This window comes from Lissotriton vulgaris, chromosome 2_1 (genome assembly GCF_964263255.1).
Source record: "Lissotriton vulgaris chromosome 2_1, aLisVul1.2, whole genome shotgun sequence".
Classification (NCBI taxonomy): Eukaryota; Metazoa; Chordata; class Amphibia; order Caudata; family Salamandridae; genus Lissotriton; species Lissotriton vulgaris.
The window spans coordinates 1,502,149,398-1,502,170,351 of NC_141687.1; positions in this window are offsets into that span (position 1 = coordinate 1,502,149,398).

Below are 20,954 nucleotides of genomic sequence, written 5' to 3' on the forward strand. Positions count from 1 at the left end.
ACGTCACTTAGTCCACTCCACTATCACATCTGCACCACACATAGTCATTTGTAAGTGCTCCTACGTAATTCGCAAGTCGCAGCACGCCCCAGCCCGTAGAGGACTGGGATGGCCCCAATGATGAAGCATGTCACCAAGGGGCAACCCTGGTGAGTGAGGGGACACCTAGAAAAAGAGCAATTTCTCCTTTTCTATCTACTATACCTTCCAGACCAACCCCATTGAGTGTTGTGAATGGATTTATAGTGACCAGCAAGGCTCTCAGGTATCTGGCAACAGAGACCTTATGTTGAATATAGTTATCAATATTTCCACACACACCCTGTACTGTAGCATTCTTTCTTCCACAGTTGTCGAAAGTACTACTTACTTTTCACTGACATGCATGCAGTAGTGCATGTACTTTCAAAGATTGATGGATAGGTTTGTACCCAAAGATTTTTTATGTTCACAATTGTTTGTCCATGCTGTGCTATTTTTTCTTGTCTCCCAAAACCTTTCCCAAAAACCCCCGTACCCATCCATTTTTCAAACCCTAAATCTCTTCCCCCGGGCTGTGTGGTTTTGATTGATGTGTGACTAAATTACAGCAATAAATCCACACACTTGCTGGGGAGGATAAGGTGATAGCAACAGGCTGGTGAAGAAATCCGAGGATATATTCTTACTCTGCTTGACAAAGACCCATGGCTAATGTCAAAGAACTTCAACCGAATTAGTAGTTATACTTTACCATTTGTTAGGCTACAATGTGGCACTGTTCTAGTGTACTGTCACCTGCTATATTCTCTATTGTACCGTTGTATTGCTCAGGAGGACAAACCAGATTTCATTTTCTTTTTTTTCATAGGCATGCAACTGCCACTGTGCCACACCACTAGTACCACCGCTATGAGGAAATTTTATCCGCCCAGGATCGCCAACCTTATTCGCTGTTTCCCCTGGAGCCAGCCCTGGGTCTAGCCCTACTTTCAAACACAAATTACAGGTAAGATAAGCGTTTGGTGGGAGGGAGTATAATGGAGTATTAGGAGAGACGAGAGGCTGACGGTAGTACTACTAAAGTCCTAGGACTCTTGAATTCACTTCACTTACTCTGTGAGAGGCACTTAGTGTTGAAAACATTTGGGCATTTACACTTAAAGGAAGAAATTGGAACTAAACTTTCAGGAAAACAAGGTTACTGTTAAACCCCCACCCACCAGGTAAGCAGTAAAAAACAGGTATGCTCAGATAAAGTTTGAAAAAGTATATTTATATCCCTAACAAAATAATCTCCCGCAAGACCCTTCCTAACCCCAACGGTTGTCCTTTAAGAGTCCCAAACCCAACTCCCGATTCCCACCCCCCAAAAGTCTCTAAAAAAGGGGCAAGGGACACTATGGGTGGATGCTGTTTACTTTTTGGGCCAGGGCATCATACTCCTGGCGGAGCAAGGCGTGCTCTACGCGGAGCCCCTCCAACACGTTTGTAAAGTGGTGGAGCTCCTGCTGAAGGCGGGACACCCTCAGGGTACTGCGGCGCAGGCGTGCCTTGCAGTTACAATGGCTGTGAGAGGCAGCTGTTGTCCTTGCTGCTCGGCGGTGGCGTTTGGCTTTGGCAGCCCGGCTCAGTCTGGCTGGAGCACTGTGCTGGGTGGCAGCCCGTGGGGGCACGGAGGCCGATGCAGATGACGTTGTTGTTGTGGTCGACTGCACACTTTCGTCGTCCTCCAGGGCCACCAGCCGCCGATATTCTGCAACAGTGGCAGCGATCCTCCGTTGCCGGGCCGCTCTAGCCAGCTCCTTCCTCCTTGTTTGTTTGGAAGGAGCATCTATATGAAGAAAGAAAGACATAGTCTGTAACCAATGCTCTTTAAGATTAACTCAATCATTCAGCAGAAATTTGTGTTGCAGTACAACTAGCAACTTGCAAGCGCATTACATAACTATTGAGGCCAGTATCTATCTAACCTCCCACTTCTTCATCCTTGCTCTAACATTAGTGGGAGTTTAAGGAACAAATTCTACGAGCACTATGGACTTCCATTGGAGTCGACTATGAAAGTACACTAGTCTTATTCTTCTTCTTGTCTCTTGTTTAGGAAAATTAGTACGTTATCTTCTGCAAGCCGGCATAATGCCAGCGCAGTGAACTTGCACCCGAGAAAAAGAGACGCATGCCATGATGAGTGACCTAGACTTGCGTTACTGTACCGGTCCAGTACATGCAGGTGGTGAAGCTCTTACTTTTCTATTACGGGTGGCACTGAGAATACTCTGTTACAAGGGCTACTGCTTAATTAATTTAACTTTCACCCTACAGTGCAAATGAGTACTAGAAATGGAAAAATGAAGAAGATAAATAATCTGATTATCTATCACTTCACATGGGATGTTTTTGCTTACATATGGGATGACTTTAGGTGCTTTGCTTTTTATTGAGTGACCAGTGATACATCCACACATGAATGACTGAGTCCTACTAAACTTATTAAGAGAGGTAGGGAGTGGCCACCGTAATAACCGGATCTATACTGTGCTTGCAATACAAACTACTGCTACTATTGATGGTAGTATTTGGACAAAATTACAACTTCTTTTCCTTGCCTTTCCTACACTGGAACGGACGTGCAGGTGCTGTGTTACATGCTCTTCAAAGTTACACTTAGTTCATCCACTGACCGTCTACTCTCTCTAGATCATGGGTACTCACAAACTTTCTCTCAGGGGCTAAATTTACAGTGTAGTTTGTGGCCGAGGGCCGCACTGGTGGGGGCGGAGTCAGAGGGGGTGGGGCTAAAGCAAAACGAAAACTTGTGACCATGAGGTTGCACACAGGTCCCTGCAGCAGATGCCTTCATCCACTGAGCCACCAGACCCAGCATTTACATACATCTCTCTCCCTCCTGCTCTCCCTCCTGCCCTCCCTCTCCATCTCTCTCTCCCTCCTGCCCTCCCTCTCCCTCCCCCTCTGTCATCTCACTGTGTGTGTGTCTGTCTGTGTCAGCCTTCAGCCCGGGCTGAGACAGCTTCCTCAACGCGCACACACAGACAGCCACACCAAAGTATTTAACAGGTCTTTAAAAGACCATTAACATATTATTGAGGCTTTGTTTGTAGTAGCGCCCCTGCATCTCCACTCTGACAATCACTGCTTGCCCGGGCCAACATAGCATAGGCTTTATTCTATTTCACCTCTTTGTGGCCCTGCATCTCCACTCTGCTCTGTGGGGGCCGGGGGAGCAGTGATTGTCAGAGTGGAGATGCAGGGGCGCTAACAGGTAAAATACAACAAAGCCTCTGCTCTGTGGGGGCCGGGGGAGCAGTGATTGTCTGTAAGGTCTGCGCACCACCAAGGAAGGCTTGCCGGGCCGCCACCGGCCCGCGGGCCATACTATGAGTACCCCTGCTCTAGATACACATATGCTATCTAAGAGTCAGATAGTAGCATGATCCAGGTATATTTTGGACACATACAGTTTCTGTGTCACCCACCCAGGCTGTTGTCCTTCCACCAATCATTGCTTCATCATTCACCAAGCCATGCATCTCATATTCTTTCCTTTCCTTCAATCTCAATAAGTAAGGAATATATAAGAGCTTACCTCTGCCCGCCACCACCACCGTCTGAACTCTCACAGCCGGCACTGGAAACGCCGCATCCTCCCCTGAGGAATTGCCCTCCGCCTCCGTGTCGAGCACCACCACCTCCGCGTTGGCCCCGCCACCAGATGTTCCACCTACAAAGTACATTTAAGAATGTTAGAATAAACCACTCACTAGTATTTGGTCTAGGAATGAAGACATGTGAAAACAATGTAATTTGTGACTGTGTACTCTGAAGTAAAAAAAAAATGTCCCTTTTTCCAGGGAAGGGTGTTGTCTTGCTGCACTTTTTGGCACAACTGATGAAGGCTGGCTTTTTAACACGCACCATTTTTCTCCACACAGACAGAAGATGGACTTCTAACAACAAGATCAAGTTGAAACAAGGTGAGAGCTCGGCTCGACCACAAGAAATGTCTTCAATTAATCGTCAGCACTAACCACTTTTCCATTCTCAGTTAAACGTTTAGTTTTTTTATTATGACTTCATTTTAATAAATGTGTTTACTTTTAATAAAGCTTTTAAACTTAAATAGACTCTGTGTTTTTTGGTCCAGACTAGAGTGACTGAGCGAAAGGTTTTGCAATTTTTGCAAGCATGAGTCCGTGCCTCTGACACTTCTTGACTCTGACTCCGTACTCTTGAGCTACGTTGGATAATCATCATTGGGGACCAATCATCGATGAATTCGGGAGGTAAATGACTGTGCCACACTATGTAGTCAGTCAGTAAGGACATTGGGGGTTCAAAGTCTGTTATCACAGAGGTATGTGGAAACTCTAACAGCGCCTATTATAATTGATAAGCAATGCATTATTTATTGTCCATAGTTGTTTCTGCAGAAGAATTGTCCCCTCAACAGTAGTGGTATTGATTGTCCTCCTATCCAAACCAAAAGGTAGTATCTTAATCTTTCTTGGTGGTCATTCACATTTTATAGTTGGGAATTTTCAAAGCAGATAGAACACTTCAAAAGACATTATGGACAATCCCAGAGGACTGCACTGCACTAAGTTGATAGAGCTATTGCTGACTAGAATGGGAGTTTCGCCAACCGTGCAATCTTAGTTAGCTACACAGACAGACTAATAAGAATAATCTAGTAATACCACAGGGAATCATAGTAGAGGCAGGATAAGAATTTAGATACAGTCTACAAGAAGATCAAAGACGATTTTGTAAAAATCAAATGAGGAACGCTAGGAAAAATAGGTACTAGTCTAAAATGAAAACTTACTGGGGCCAGCAAAGGAGCCCTCGCCTGCCCGATCCTGGCCCTGTTCAACAGCATCCGCCGCCTGCTGCTCCTGTTGTCCCTCGACCCTGGGGGGAGCTGACGTACAACATCAAAGAAAGAACAGAAAACATGGATGATTGTTGCTTGTCAATGTCAACCAAATCAAACTTTTCAAAACAACAATAACAAAATATTTCCGCGAAATTATATTGATTAGGGTTAGTTTTCATTGATTTGCGGACCTGCGACTTCGAAAGTCACGTAACTCACTAAACAAAGTACTGAAAGGTTCACCTAGGACTGGCAGGCAGCAATCCGCAGGCAAGACGCAAAGTGACAGACAAACTCCTTTGTGATTTCAGTCAGATCAGTGACAACACTAACAGTTGCCTGCTTCATAACCAGTCATTTAAATAGTCAAACTATCAATCCACCGCCACTATTTTTCTTATTGTCAGGGGTACAAAGGAAGGGGCAGATTTAAGCCACTTGCGGCTCTTTTGCTCCGTTCTTGCGTGACTTTTGTGACGCAGCAGCTAAACAAAAGAGGCGCCATGGTGCAGCGTATAATATTATAACAACGTGACGCATTTGGGAGATGCATCCCGTTATAAAGCCCTGCGCCATCAAGGCTGGAACACATCCTAAAAGTGGCTGAGGGAAATCTACAAAATTTCAATCAGTCACCTTTAGGACAATGATGCGTCACACAAACCCAAACCCTGCACCTGCTTGAAGCAGACGTACGGCTTGACCCAGCATTGGGGAGATAGGGTACCCCAGAGCATTGCTGGGGCTGCGCCATCGTTGCGACGCAACTCCAGCAGTAAAGCTTCGGTGATGTTTTGGGCCCATGGTGCGCCGCATTGCAAATACGGCGCACCATGTTTGGTGGTGGTAGCGGGCCGCACAATTACTGGCGCATCCCTGCTACTTTGCAGGGATGCAACGGTAATTGCAATTCTGCCCCTTAAGGGCATACTTACTTACGCGTTCTGGCGCATCTCCAGAGATGCGTCAGATCAAATGCGTCACGCAAAACTACCCTTGCGACACGGCAGATGCGCCTCATTTACAATGCGGCGCGCCCTGGCGCAAGGGTAGGCACTTGCGTGACGCATCTCGTCACGTAAGAGCGGCGCATCGCTGGAGTCACGTCGCCAACGCAATGCAACTCCAGTAATGCTCAGGGCCACCCAATACTTAACAGGCTGTGTCAGTCCTTACGCCTGCTTCAAGCAGGCATAAGGAATTGAATTGACGTAGCAGCGTCGCAGAAGTGCCTGCGTTAAATCTTGTAGATTTCACGCAGGCACTTTTGCGAGGCGCACAGCCGCAGGACCGCCCATCCTGCATACTAGGAACACACCCATTGTGGTGCAGGCCCATGGCTTTATAACGTGATGCATCTCCCTAGATGCCTCACGCTGTAAATGACTCGCAGGGATGCGCCACGTTTACGCCGATGTTGCGTCATGCAAGGCAACGTAAACGTGGCGCAAGGGGCTTGTAAATGTAATCTGCCCCCTAGTGTCTAGCATTACGCAGTTCTGTAAAGTACACTCATACATAATTGTTACTCAGGCCAATGAGACCACAAAATAGAAAACAAATAAGCATAGTAGCAACGCCACTGAGAAGGAGAGCAGTGCACCTGAAATGCACAGAAGATTTTGAAATATAATTTAACTACAATGTAATTGTCAGCAGCATTATTGGCTTGCTCCATGTAAAAAACAAAAATTTGCAATACAACAACACAGAGTAGGAGAAAACATAGTAGTGAGTGATGAAATAGCTACTACTACTCACCAAGCCCGGGAATCTCCAAGCCGAGCTGGTCCAGCAGGTCGCGCTCCCTGTCCAGGACGTCCGTCCAGCGGTGGGTGACCTGGCTGTAGGTGCGCTGGACCCCGGAGAGTTGGGACATGGCCCAGCACACCTTCTGCCACCGCTTCCGGCGCTCCCGGATGTTGTAGCCGGCCGCGATCCTGCCGCCTCCCGCGATGGTCCTGGGCAGGCGGCGCTGGACAAAGTAGACCAGCGCGCCCACTTCCTCCGGGCTGAAGATCTCCCGTCGGGTCACCTGCTCCCCCCTCAATCGCCCGCATGCTGTCCTCGCACGGGGTCCAGAACTCCTCCTCCCCGCCGCCGCTGCGTCCCTCAAGTGCCTGGGCAGCTTCACGGCGCCTGGCTTCACCATGGTCTGGGCAGGTAAGGTAGGAAGTAGAAAATTAAGAAGGAATAGGATAGGGAAGAAGAAAAGAAAAGAGTTTAAAAAGTAGTTTAAAAGTAAACAAAAATAGCAGAAAAGACAAAAATATACAGCTAGGAAAAGAGAGGGATAGATAAGAAGTAAAATTGTTGGAAAAAAAACTGAAAACAAGCAAAGGATGGCAAAGATAGCAAGAGGATAAACACCATGCCCAGACACAGGAAATGAATGAAAAACAAGATGGCCGCCTGTTCACGAGCGCGAAAGTAAGTTCGCACGCAATTTTCCTCGCGATCTCGTGCGAACTTGTACTCGCAATGTGCTTACCTCGCGAGATTATACATAGCGGGCGGAAACGGAAATACGTCACGCAAACAAAATGGCCGCGCCCGTACTCGACCTTGGGGTAAATTCGCGTGTTGCGCTGCAAGCGGCTCGCGAATACTGCAAAAAAACTCGCGAAATAACACGCTGCAAAGAAATATAAAGCTCATTCGCACGAATTGGCGGTTCTGCGGTCGGTTTCGCACGACGCCGAGCCTCGCAAATAGCGCGAAATTACCGAAAAACGATTTTTGCAAAAGCAAAAAAATGAGCAGGTGCAAAAGGTCAATCTCATGATTTGTAACGATTCCCTGTTGTGCTTCCTGAGGGGGCCCTCCAGAATTCGGTTGCCTGCTTGCAACAATTGTGTGACCCTGCTATGACCTTAACTGTATGCCACAAAGGTCCTGATTTACAGCTAAGGGAGCAGACAAGCAGGTGCCAGGCTGGAACTTCAAATTCAGTGACACATTAATTAGCCCCTAATTCATTATTGTCAGTTGGGGCAGGGTAGGTGTTGTTAATAAACTAACCCCAAATTAATTCATGTCAGTTGAAGCAGGGCAGGTGTGCTTGCTTTTCCCCCCCATCTTCTACAGTGATGATGAACCAGAGGGTGGCATTGATGTAACAGAGGGTGGCATGGGTCAAAGAGAGGGTGGCAGTGGTGAAACAGAGGGTGCTGGGAGGCTGTGATGATGAACCAGACGTAGAAACAACATAGTCGCGACCGTTGCGCGCCGATAAGTAAGTTCGCAATTGCGAACTACTACCAAATCCTCGCGAACTGGCAGAAACACTTGCGAACACAAAAAAAAAATCCGCAAATTCGCGGGAATTCGCGGATTTTGCGGATTGCGAGTTCGCAAATTCGCTAAATTCGCGAATGCCAGATTCGCAAAATTCGCCCATGCTTATTCCTATTTCATGTAACATTCCTGACAATGTTTTTGTAAATAATGATGTAGATTTGCATTGTCCCGTTTTGAGGAAAAGTTCTCGCATCAAACATACCCCTGTCAAATTGCATGACTTTGTATGTTAGTTTTTTTTTGTGAGGTTTCCTTTCTCTGTTTTTTTTTGTTTTTTTTTTTCAAAAGGGGGAAGGTGTGTAGTATTCCCTCTTAGAATACCATTCTGGAATTGTTATGGTTTCTATGCCACTGAGTGTTCTAACAGTGGTGGTTAGTTAGAGAGACCTTGACTACTGGATGTTGTGGATGTTCAAGCTGTCTGATCTGAATAAACTACTTTCTACTGGTCACAGATTTACTGGATTACTTTAAGGACCACTGTTTTCAAATTTATGAAAAGTTTTAATGAATGTAGGATCACCATAATGTCCAACAAAGGCCTATGGCCAGTCCATTATTTAACCATGTGCCACAGCACAATGCCATGCCCCCTAACTTGCCCTATTGACCCTGCTAGCGAACCTCCCCTCAAAGGCCAGCAGAGTGCAGCAGAGAGCTGTCAGAACACGCGGAGAGCAGTCACAGCAGCTGTAGCAAGCAAGCGGGCGGGCAGGGTGAACGCCGAAAACGCCATCGCCAAACTCAGCAGTTCGCAGCAGCGGTCGTCTTGTTATTTGAAGAGAGACCCTGAAACTGAGCCGGGACCCGGGATTGCGGTGGCGGTGGCAAAGCGAGGCGAGGGGAGGCAAGACAGCCTCCAGACATCCTCCAGGCAGCCTCCTCCCGGCACATGGCACACGGCAAACGGCATACGGCTCCCCGCCCACGAGTGAGGGAGGGCGAGGCAGAGCCGCGCCGGACTATTGACGGCATTAAACGGTGAGCGGGGCGAGATATTCGGCATTAGGCATTGTACTGTATTAGCATCAGCGGGTCCAGCGCTCAACGGGTTGTTATTTGCATATAATGCACACAAAGCCCTACACAGAAGCCAGAGGTGCATTTGAGGCCTCTGATTGATAGCGCAATTAACAGCTGACATCATACGCCTACCTTACGCCTGGGCGAACTTGGTGAACTTTTGTGACGCAGGGGCGAAGTAGCACGACTACTTAGCGACAAAGAAATAAAGCTACTGAATTTGCAACCTATGATCTGTGGAGGAGATTACGCAGATAACTGGGAGACACCTTCCAGCGGTGATCCAGTGGTGTTTTGCCCCTAACCCATGACGACTGTACTAATTGAAGACTTGCATAACCTTGCCCCCCCTGTCAATCAGCCAACAGAGCGCCGGACATCAGAGCCTGCGCCCTGAACCGGTCCTGCACAAGACAAGAAAGTTATTCCAAGTCCGGAGGTGAGGCAAAGTGAGTCATCAAGCGCCTCCATCCCAGCAGGTGATCAACAGGCAGCAAGCGCTCTGACACAGAAGGCTTGATGCACCTGCAGCATAATTTTGGATCACTGTGATCATTTAACGCAAAAGTAGAGCCGAACTGTGCTTAACGCATTTAGAGCCTCAGAGTCTTGTTCTTGTGTTCTCTTTGAGTTCTCCCCTTTGGCTCTGTTCCTGCGGCCCCCGCCTGCTCTCGTGGGTGCCCCAGCCTTCTAGCACTTACCGCCCCTAGCTATCCCTTACTCGCTGCTCGCCGCTCAGCGGGTCACGGTGCTCACCAGCTCTGGGGCAGCTCCCCTTGCTCTCCATCCATCCTGACCGGTCCCCGAGCAGGGGGGTGCCATACACTAATCCAGCCGCTCAACGCCTAACTTGCATACAGACCTAGAAGCCAGCAGCTACCACCTTGACACTTGACACTCTGCTGCTGTAACCAAGCTGCATCAAAGTACCCCTGGTGTTGGACTGAGAGCAACCTGAAGAGCCTGAAGAGCCCAAGCCCAAGCCTAGGCCCTCGGGAAACAATGAGATCAGGAAAAGTGAGGAAGTACACAGCGCCCAAAAGAAGGAAAGCTACAGAACCAGATGTCGCAGAGTTCTTGGCCAATACCAGCCACATTTTAACAACACAAAAACCGCTAAGCATACGGGACTTCTTTAAAAAAACGTCATCTAAGTCCGCGGAATCGCCTCAACCAAGAGTGCAGTCTTTGGAGGCAACGAACATTACTCCCCTGGCGCAACCTGGCTCGATTAACTTGGTGCAACCTGGGTCGCCCAACCTGGCCTTGGTGCAACATTGGGCACCTGAAACTGCGAGGGAAATCGAGCCATCAGAGGTTTATATTTTTGGGTCCACCTGTAACGACCAAAACAGCAAAAACTTTCAACTTGACCTCCTTCCATCGGACAAGTTTCCAGTGTCTCCAGCAGAGGACCGCTGGCCCTGTCAAGCGCTACAAACCCAGCTGGAGATCACCATGTGCTCATCAGACGTCCAAGTAAAGCCGTCTAAACCTACTGTAACTAACACAGCGTCCACGACCACGCCTCTTGTGCCTCTTGTGGCCCCCCCTCACCAAATAACGACGGCACAAATCCACGGGCAAGACAACCCCGAGCACTCCAATAGCAGTCAACAATCCTCAACCCCACAAACAATAATTTCCACAACATTACCACCAGCTTTGAGCCCCCCGTACATTATATTTTCACCATCTGGACACACAAAGGATACATCGCAAAGCCAGCCAGCATTGCCTGCCCAGAATGATCAGTTTATAACGGACTTGTCTCTTTTCTTCAAGACGTCGGAAAGTTTACCCAGGTCTAGCCCGATCCCAAAAGAAAAAGAAAAACAAAATATTGAAGAAAACACAGGGACCGGAGCTTGGCCACAACTTTTACAAACCCTGCAGCAAACAGTTAACGCACTCAATTACCATTCGATAAAACTGGAGGTACAGGTCGACCTGCTAAACACCCTAGCACTATTTACCTCTGGGATTGCAAATTAGATAAACTCAATTCCTTAATCTTACGAGCGCAAGCCTCCACGAAGCTTGCCGAATCCACCTGCTGTTGCTCCCCAATCAATGATTCTCTCTCTCTGCTCCCAGAATGTCTAACCACAGTCATAAGGGAAGTAAAGTTGCTGAGAGGAGGAAGCGTGTTTACCAAACCGCCACCCCCCACACAGAAAGAACATATAAAACCCACTGAGTTTCCTGCCAAGCAGAACACAAACTCAAAAGAAGGTGAGGCACCAAATATAGGAACAACCACTGGGCAAACGAAGCTGAACGTACACACTCAGAGCGCCCAAGCAAAATCAAACCAGACGGCAGAAAACGGCCCCCCTTGTCATCAATCGGACCCACTACTAGGCATGATCATCCTGAGCCTGTGCAAACAAACAGCCCCATTTCTCAAAGTGACTCAACAATGGCGGCCTTCCCGGGGCCAGTTCTACCACGTAGTAAAAGAGAGCGTAAACGCCAGCGCAAAGCCAGAAATAAACTTAAGGCTAACCCCAACATGGCCCACCAGGAACTCTTCTTTATCTTCAAAAAAGTCGAATACAAAAAACTCCCTGTCAAAAACAGTGCCGCAGAGCAAAGAATTACCCCCAAGGGAGTCTCCCTGGAAAAACTTACCCAAGAATCTGCGAGTAGTCCGAAGGCCCTAAGCATTCAAACAATGGCCCCAGAAACAACTGAGGGCAGGGCCCACAAAGATACCATCAAGGAGAGCACAGACACGGCAAGTGCAACTGGGCCCAAGATGACACCAGAAACCTCCAGACCACTGATGGCTCTTACTTCCCCGGGAAAAGAAAACGCAATGTCAAAAATCAATTATTCTAAAACCATCTGCAATGACTCCAAAGTTGCGACCAGTCATAGTTTACACACGACGAGGGCTCCGCATCGACTGTCACCACAGCTATACGAAATCAAACCAGACAGGACACTCGAAAACTTCAACACCAAACCCGCAAGTGCTCCGGAGTCAAGCAATAACGATCCACCGTGCCATCAGATTCTATTGGCCCCCGAATATAAATCTAAAGGGCGGCACGACATTCTTAATAGATCTAACCTGTTAAAACTAGCAGAAGGAATTCCAGGTCTAGCTGGACTGGCCTCGAACAACATTGAATCCATCGAATTCCTTTACCCTCGAGGTAATCAACCATCTGAGGTCACTGTGGTGACTTTTTCATCGACTAGCTGGGTAGGAGCTTTTCTTGAACAGAAGTCGACGCTGCGGAACTGGGGAATTAGAGTGTACCCTTACTCCACCCCCAGGTACCCCACCTCCCTGTTAACAAGGCCGACTTCACCCAGCCACCTGTTAACATCTAAAAAAACAGGATGCGCGAGACCCTACTCGGTCCTAAAAAATGCTATAGGGGCCGACATCAAACCAAAAGGGCCCGAAAAAGCCGGGGCCAACGAAGAACCTAACTACAGCTGGGGGTGGCTGCCGGCAATTCTGTCATCAAAACATTTAAATTGACCGCAAGCGGGGGAAACATCTGTAGAAACACACATCCCCTCTAGAAAACCTCTCTCAGCGGCGGACATATGGCACAAAAGAGACACCAAGCAGGGACGGCCTCCATTCTCACTGTGCTCATGGAATATCAGTGGACTTCATAAAAAAACTTCAAACGAAGACACTGTGGCTTTCTTGTGCAAACACACAGCAATCGCCCTACAGGAAACTTGGGCGACAGAGGGCCGTCCCATAGAAGGATACATCGAGTTTTGGAAACCAGCTCTCAAGAACAACCGATTTGGCCACCCCAAAGGCGGTTTGTCCATATACATCTCAAATAACCTAAAAGGTGCTCTTAATCAACTTCACCTCAAAGAAGACTGGTTACTTGGGGTCAAATTCAACCCCTGGGGGATGCAGCGTCCAATTCTCCTCGTCAACGTGTACATTAATCCCAGCACCCGTACAAAAAAAGACCATCTGGTCCGACTGTGCGAAATCATGAATGACATCGCTACTGAATATCCCAACTCAGACCGTATCATCACGGGAGATTTCAATACAAACCTATTTTAGGGGAACGCAGCAGATATGGAAGGGCCGGCCCTGACTAACATCTTTGAGGAGTTGCCTCAATCCAAACCTTCGAAGCAAGCCCCAAACATACTAGGTGAACTCTCCGTGATGAGATTCTATAACGCAGGATACCTGGTAGTGAATGGAAGAACAGCAAGCGACTCACCCCCAAACTGGACCTGGTCGAATGGAAAAAAAGAGTCTTACTTAGACTTTACTATCTGCAACTCAGAACTACTGTTTAAGTTGAACTGTTTTTGCATCCACCCACGGTCTGAAAGCGACCACAAGCCCCAGGTCATCTCCTTCACCACAAACCCGGAACTCCATAAAGTGGCTCCCATAACCTACGAGGGAATTCACACCGAAAACCTTTAGCGCCTCAAATGGAATGAATCCAACAGTCTGAGTGTTTTAAAAGCAAGCAAGGACTTCATGACAGGCAGTCCTGATAAAGATCTCAACCCGATATGGAAATGGTCGCAGCTGTGCCTTCATTTGATCAATTCATATCCTGCGACTGCGCGGAGATTAAACAGCCCACCTCCAGTAGGGGCCTCAACCTCCGCTGTCCTAAAACCACTGAAGAGAGCAAGGAACTCCGCATTGAGGTTAGCTTTAAAATTCCCGGGGAACAGCGCCTTCCTCGCTACATATCACCATGCCCAAAAAGCATTCAGGAGGGCAGTCTCCCAAGAGAAACAGGCTCAGGAAAATCAATACTGGGTAAAATTGGTGTGGGAAAGCAAGCAAAAAAACTCAAGGAAATTCTGGTCCCTTGTTAACCGCACCAACCTGCCCCTAACAAACTCTGGCTCTGCAAATATACAGGAAGCAGAATGGGCAACATTTCTAACAGATCACTTTGAGGCACAAGACAACCAGGATCGCATCAGATCACCCAGGGGCTGTGGGATAGCGGAAGATGCATCACAAAATATCTCCCTGGATATAATCCGGGGACTTACCCCTGCATATGCTCTAACCGAGGATCGAGTTGCCAAAGCTGTGACAAAAGGGAGGCAAGACGGAGCACCAGGCCCGAATGGCCTACCACAAAGGCTATTCAAATCGGACATTCCTTTCTGGTCAATGGTGTTACTAAATCTCTTTAACTACACCCTGAGAACACAGACAATCCCGGACTCATGGCGGGCGCAATAATTCATCCCATTCATAAATCTGGATCACGTGCTATGCCTAACAATTATAGACTAATCGCCTTACTGGACATAGAGGCAAAACATTTTGCAGGACTCATTCTGGAGGATTTAAGGCAATGGGCAAAGGACCACGATCTGATCCCCCTGAACCAGACAGGGTTTGTTGCCAATTCAGGAACTACAACAAATTTACTGGCAATTTCCACTATAATCGACAAAGCTTTATCAACAAACAGGATGGCCTTCTGCTGCTTTGTCGATTTTAAAGCAGCGTTTGATAGAGTGCCTAGGGCGGCCCTCTGGAAAAAACTGACACAGTGGGGTATTCCAAACAACATACTGAACCCAATTATTCAGCTTTACTCTGACACATGGATTCGAGTGAAGCTAGGGTCCGGCTCGCACCTCTCGCGAAAAATTATGACCTCACGCCGTGTCAAGCAGGGATGCGTGCTGGCCCCTCTTCTCTATAACCTATTCATATCTGACCTGTCAAGTACTCTAGACAAGGTAAATAGTCATCCACCCAAAATAGGAGGCGCAGCAATATGCAATCTTTTATATGCAGACGACCTGGCCCTGTTTAGCCTCACTAGAGTAGGGTTACAAAGGCTCCTTGTTGCACTATCGCAATATACGACTGGCAATCAATTAGAAATGAACATGGAGAAAATCCTGATAGTCCCTTTTGGTAAGAAACACTACAGCGGCGGTGGTTGGTCAATTAACAAAATAAATCTTGCGATTGGCCAATCATACAAATATTTAGGCGTCCATTTGGACGCAAGGGGCAGCTTTTCAAAGCAAGGTAGTGTGATCATAGCTAAAACTACGGCCCTAGTGGTATCCTTGGCCAAGCTATCGAAGAAACTCTCAGGTCTAACCCTTGCCCCTCTACTAGAAGTCCTTAGAGCAAAAATTGGGCCTACACTTTCTTATGGCATAGAGACCTTTAAAGGTAAAATGAATACTGCCCTAAACAAACACACAACCAAAATCTACAGAAAGGTACTTCATTTACCGAGCACTGCTTCCCCGGCCCAGATTAGAGTAGAGCTGGGATTAACCAACTATGAAGCTTCTAACGTGGGTACTTACCTTAAGCTGTGTCATAAATTAAGACAGGCCGAAGCAGGTACACTAGAGTCCCTAATCTGGAAAGAAATCAACGAGACTAATCCAGGGGGAACATTTGGGCGCCTTCTGAATGATTACACCCATCAAATGTCAGTTGCTGATCTTTGGGCTCTTAACCCCAGTCAGACTGTTTTTAAAAATATAATCACAAAATGTGTAAGACTGAAATCTCTGGCGTTAGACAAAGCTCTTGTCACGAAACGTAGTCACTCCTGGGCGGTAGTTAATTCCTACAATCGATTGACCCCTGCAGCCTACCTCTCCTCGACATTTTCACTTTATCTAAAGCGCTGCTTGATAGCCCTAAGAATGGGAGATTGGCGCTTTCTCCAAAATTTACCCACCTGGCGCCGTAAGAAGGAAGACACAACATGCAGAGGATGCGGGTTAGCAACAGAAACAATCTTGCATGTGCTCTGCATCTGTTCCTCATTTAATTTCCAACGCAGGTGTCTGCTTAAGCCAGAATGGAACAGGCTCGGAATTCGGACCTGTAGGCATGCCATCATCGCTGCTCTGTCTCCAGATAATACTGTCTTAAACATAAACTTGTCCAAATTCATTCAGCACGCTTATCGCACCCTAGATAAAATGAACATTGCTGAGACTGTACTGCCGAGTGTCAAGATCGAACATGCTCTTTAACAGAACGTGCAATGCCCGGGTGGGCCAATCTACGAATTGAAATGTTTTAACTAGCATGCTTACGGTTACATTTTATTCTTTTATCATTTTTTATTTATAAAACTGTACATATTGTGATTTGTACAATCTTTTAAAGATATGTTAAAGGGCATCCATTGGCAATGGCAGACACCTCAAAGAGGGTACTTCTGAGGTTTAGGGAGCGGTGGGTTTAGTTTTGTGAGTGGATTCATGGGCTTTTTGGTAGTAGGGGCGGGTTTAGGTTTCCCAGGGAAGTATTGCGATGTGAAAAGGATGAGTTGATTTTTGGGAAGAGTTTTCTTTGGCTTTTTGGTGGTAGGGCTGCATTTAGGTTCTACAGGAGTGGAATGAGATGTGGAAGGGATGGGTTGGCCTTTGAGAGGGGTTTTCTAGGGCTGTTTGGTGGTAGGGCTAGGCTTAGTGGGGTGGGGATTGGGTTTCTCGGGGTGGATTGGGAATTAGCGGGGATGGTGTGGGCTTTGGGAGAGATTTTTGGGACTTTGGGAGGGTGATCTGTTGTTACAAGGGTAAGGGCAAACAAGACATCTTCACAGGGAAAAAGGGTAGGAGATGTGGGAGTTAGAGGGAGTGGAAGTGAGAGGGATGTATGCTGCATAAACTGTGTGATATGCCAGTATCTGTTGTGTGGGTGATGTGACCATTTGTATTTCGTTGCCCTGCTTCATGTGGACATGCTGAGTGCTGTGGAGGTGCTTGTGGGTGTTGGTGAGGTGTGGTGTCTGGGTGCATGAGTGTGGTTGTAGAAGGGTCTATGGGTGTTGGTGTGGTGTCTGGGGGTATGGAGGTTGCTGTGGAGGGGTCTGTATGTGCGAGCATGATATCTGAGAGTTTGGGTGAAGAGGGATCTGCGGTGTCTGGTGATATATGTGTGCTGGGGGTTGTGAGTGGTGTGTGTGTCTGGTGAATGGTTACATGCCCGTGTTTATTGTTTATGTGTGGTGCTTGGGTCTGGTAAAGTGTGTGCCTGCGTCTATGTGTGTGTACTTCAGACAGGCATGGGAAAAGGGAATTTGGATAGGGAAGGCCAAAAGAAGGAGTGGACTGTTGGAAAGGGTGGAGGGATGCCGTGAGGGAGGAGGCCAGAGCATGAACAGATCTCTGGAGGCAAGAAAATGCATTGTGAATGACTTCCAGGTAGGCCACCATCTGTGTCAGCTGGTTGCCTTACTCCTGGATGACACTCAGGAGTGCAGTTTGACCCAGAGAGATGGTCCTCAGGAGGTCAATAGCCTCCTCACCCAGGGCAGCAGGAGTAACAGGGGCAGGGGATGAGGTGCCTGGGGCAAAGGAGATGGCTCCCTTCTAGAGGAGTGGGCCTATACAGCTGGTTGGGAACAACATGGAGAGTGTCTGTGGAACTGGTGGTGGGGGACAAGGATGAAGCTGGCACTAATCCTGTGGAGTGTTCCACCACTCAGTAGGGTACACTGGAGAATGACTAAGATGATGATAAGCTGCTGTCCTCTGTGGCACTCCTCGCACCCTCCTGATTAATGGGTCCTTCAGTGTCGGAGGTGTCATGCCTGGAACCACTTTAATCAGTTGTGTCCCCAATGACGTTAGCTCCTTCTCCTTTGCCTGCCCTAGATGAATCTGAAATGACATGTAAAATGAGTTGATTGTAACTGCTTTACCACACCTGACCATCACCAATCAACAGAAAACATGTTTTAAGTGCACATATCACACTGTTTTGGGGATTCTACACATCAACAGAACTATGCGCAGGAAACCAGGATCTCGGTGTAAAGGGGTTGTACCTTCCTACCATCTTAGTGCCCAACACCCCAAAACCGACTAGCTATAGTGTCTCATCCATTCTCCTACATAATCATGAAGCTACAAATGATTAGACAATCCAGAACACGACACTCCAGACTCTCTCAGGAATTGCGGTAGCAAGACATACCCTTTCGCTCACTCACTTGTATGTGTCCACATTAAGAATTGTCAGAGTGACGGTTATAGTTCAAAATGTTCATTTTAACTATTGTGCTCTGTAATGCAGTATGCATGCCACTACCAGCAGTGAAATGCATAAACCTAAAAGAGTTAGCATTGTTACAATTGCATAGAATATAAAGGGTATGTCAATACATACAGACAGTGGAAAAAGGACTATTGGGCCTAACCACCCTGCCCTTGGTAAGATGAAGTTTATTATATAGAAGATCTCTAGGCTTTGTCAGCACACCCCATACCTTAGTGCCTAGATGGAAGTTTTACATCCTATGAACAGCATAGATCTTCTCCCTGGAAAGGTCCCTCTCCAAGTGTGTGTGAACAACGTGCATCCCCATAATATCAAAGCACGAGTCTCCAGCAGTGCAGCTGTGTTAGCATGTTTTGTCTAGGTGCTAGGGACTGACCAGAACAGAATAACAAGGGGCATTGTTTATCAACCTTACACAGCGTGTTCAGACTAAATTCCAGGAACCGGCAGAAAATGCAAAAAGCAGACAGTTCTCTTGTTTAAGGTACAAACTGAGTCTTGTAAATTAAAGTAATGTAGTAACGTGCGCAAAAGCAGCATCATGGCAGCAGAGCTCATGCCAACTTAGCAATGTCGACAATTACCTTAACAGCCCTATAACACCCTCCCCTTGGTAAGGTTGTAGTATACTGACAAATGACCAAAACAGAGTTTAAAGTTAAGCAGAGATCAGAAGCGCTTTCAAAAGCTGTTGCTGCAGGGAAATCATGATTAAGAAGGAGGTGGAAAATCCATCAAAGTTCATGAACTTAAGAATGCAATTCATTCCAAAAGGCCATCCCTAGCGTTAGTAGAAAAAAAGGACGCCGTCCAATCAAGTAGGAACAAACATGCTCCTCAAAATCTGATGCTTTCAAGAGCATTTCCGGGCAACGGACGTGATGTTCGATGAAACTCCGTCGCAAAAGGTTCTGTGCAGCCGCAAACATATTCCACACAGCCAAGTGCAGCGGTACGCACCATATGGCCATTGACAGAATAGGCCTGATCATGTGCCACTAAGGGACCCATCGACCGGTCATAATCCGGGTCTGAACTTGACATATTGGAGAGGCGTAAATCCAAAGGCCAAAAGAAGGGGCATCACTGACAGTGGAACACAGGTTGCACGCAAGTGCAGTAGGCAAAGCAAAAAGGTAGTGCATAACTCATGCGAAGCGTTGCAAACGGCAAGCATCCAAAAAGTTGTTGCAGCCGGTCACTGTACAGTTGCAATTAGCCTGGTCTGTGATTACCACAAGATGAGCAGCCATTGTGCATCAGGAGCAGAAGAATCAGGATTCCACCAGCTAGCGCCAGTAGCAAAGGTAACCCTCTGAAGGAGCTAGAAAAAATAGAATGAATAAAAGTCAGTATTACTCCAAATATCGTCTGAAAAGAAGTCACAAGGCCGGATTCCACCAGTTTAAAAAAAAGAGCAAGGCCTTTGGTATGAGACGCATTAAATATTTGATGTATAAGGTCCCCAAAGTGAAGTGGGAAGTTCGTGTTCAGAAGTGACTGAATCTCGCTACATGTTCTAGCCACCTGCAATTTGAAGGCGAGAGCCAGTTCTTGTTGAAACAATAGCGCTTTGAGTCTGCTTAATTTGTTGAAATCTGTTTTCAAAGTCGGAATGGAAAGCCAAATGGGACAATCTACTTTCCCATGCGGGGGCAGAAAAGCACATTGCTGCAAAAAGTAACCTGTTGTGAAACTGTTACTATATATTGGATTCCGGCCTGTGAACCACAGCAGTCGACGTTATTCAAAATAAGATAACTGCTGTAAGCAAGCAATGTAAAAGTGGGAATTATTGCTGAGACAGGAGCTCCTTTAAAAAAACAAGCAAGATCAGGCATGGATGCATTACAAGCGCCGTGCAACCTAATGTGTTTACAAACTAGGGAATGTCCTACTGTGGAATCGCAGTTTTCCCCTTTTAGGAAATACTCCTTATCCTCCCGTTGACATCTGTAAGTGAAAGGTAGGGACACTAATTCATAGAGAAACGCACTGCCCAAGTGTTCAAAGTGGTTAACTGGGAAATGTTTCATGCAAGATTTAAACTTAAACAGAGAAAATGGGCGAGAGATAACTCCATGAATTAACCATGAATTAACGATACAGGTGAATCAGTGTTCTAAGCGTTCAATGTGTAATAGCATGTATGTCGCATCATCCATGGTCATTTTTCTCAGTTCATTAGTTAGATTAAATGGTAGAAACACATTCAAATAATCCCAAGGGACTTTTCCCATTTTGAGAGTCTGTAACGTCCATGCAAACTGCATCACTGATCGTAATTTATTTTGGCCATGATATAACGCAGATACATCATTCTGAACAATATGAATACCAGATGAAACAATATTATCCAAGGTATAGATACGTGACAACAGTGTATTGATACTATTGTCGACCACTGCAAGGCCTTTTTCTAAATTTGGTTTGTCAATTTGACTCAAAGTGCTGCTTCAATCAGGGAATGCTTCCATACTTTATTGTAAGCTGCATACATAAATCGTTTTGTTCTAGGAATCCTAGGATCTGAGATAAAATCAGCCATATTTATGTCACTCGACAAGAGTGACAAGTGTTGTTGTAGTAACGACAAAGTGGAGTGTTCTAACCATTGTTGGTACAATTTACCCACCGAGTATGTAGTGACCGAATGTGAATGTGGAAAATGAGGATCCGATCTAGTCTGTGTGAAACCAGGTGTTACATTATAAAAAC